Source organism: Octodon degus, unplaced genomic scaffold (assembly GCF_000260255.1).
Source record: "Octodon degus isolate 3935 unplaced genomic scaffold, OctDeg1.0 scaffold00057, whole genome shotgun sequence".
NCBI lineage: Eukaryota > Metazoa > Chordata > Mammalia > Rodentia > Octodontidae > Octodon > Octodon degus.
In genome coordinates this window covers 4,348,205-4,349,332 of record NW_004524633.1, presented here as the reverse complement: position 1 = coordinate 4,349,332, position 1,128 = coordinate 4,348,205, and the positions used below count along the sequence as shown (strand labels likewise).

Sequence of the window (1,128 nt, the reverse complement as noted above, 5' to 3'; positions counted from 1 at the left end):
GCAACACACCACTGAACCGCTTTCATGCAAATAATCACTAATAATTCAGCCCAAGATTGGCTTAATTCACATTTAGCTAGTCCAAGAGATCAAAGAGATCAGTTGTTGTCTTTATGTAAGACAAGCACTCGCTGACTTATTGTTCCACTCAAAACAAACTCTTCTGACGATCTGAACTCTTGCATCAGGGTTCATTCTTGTATAACACAGAAAGAATCCCAAGCTGAACTAGCGCACAGCACAGCCATCAAGAGCGGGGAAAGGTGCCGCAGCCCACCAACTCAGTATGAGCAATAGTTATGTGCACTCTAAGTCATGACAAAATAATAGAGAGAGGTTTAAAGAAACAAAACAACACAGAAAAAATAATAGAAAATATAAATGTTAGAGAACAAAATTGAGCAAAGGGGAAATGAATGGGAGGGCGAGCAGAGTAACCCGGATCTGCCTGCCACCGAGATGTGAACATGCGCCACGAGAACGAGGCGTGCCTCTGCCTAAAATCTCTTATAGGGTCTGGGGAGAAAGCTCAGTGGAATAAGTGCTTGCCTGGCAAGCGCAAGGTCCTGAGTTCAATCCCTTCGACCACCTAAATAAATAAATAAAATCTCTTATGGCCAAATAAATTCAGAGTGCTCAAAATTAAACAGATTAAGGGAAAAGTATAAATAGTGCTAACAGTAAGAAAAGTAAGTTGCTTTTCCTGGTTAACTTCCTCAGATACCAAGTACAGAGCCGGAGCTTCACGCAGAGTCCAGACCCACTGATTGCCCACTCACCGGTCACCATCCCCCTCCGCCACGAGGCTCCACGTCACCACAGGCCTAGAAGCGTTGGAGCCAAGTGCCAGGGCCTGACGCCTCAGAAACCACAAAGTGGAATAAACCTTTCTTCCCTAAGTACTTCCTCGGGTGTACGACGCAGCAATGGAAAGCTAACAAACTCCCCCCGCACCTGTGACAGGTTATTCCGGCAAGTGCAGCTGCAGGTGTGCGCGGCGCGTACCATGTTCCCACTTGCAAAGGAAACTAACCCATAGGCGTACGCTGAAGCCTGACCCTGCAGCACAGATGAAAGCAGTGGGTGTCCATCACGATTATAGCAGATCTGCAACCCTGCCGTTCAGGA

At 46.7% G+C, this 1,128-nt stretch overlaps 1 protein-coding gene and 1 pseudogene across 7 annotated transcripts in view; one reads left to right on the top strand and one right to left on the bottom strand.

The window, feature by feature from the left end:
* The window catches only part of LOC101575050, a 783,209-nt pseudogene that overhangs the window by 758,526 nt on the left and 23,555 nt on the right, over positions 1 to 1,128 (top strand).
* Positions 1 to 1,128, bottom strand: part of Lepr (leptin receptor) — an 81,556-nt gene that overhangs the window by 60,540 nt on the left and 19,888 nt on the right. The gene's annotated exons all lie outside the window — the stretch shown is intronic.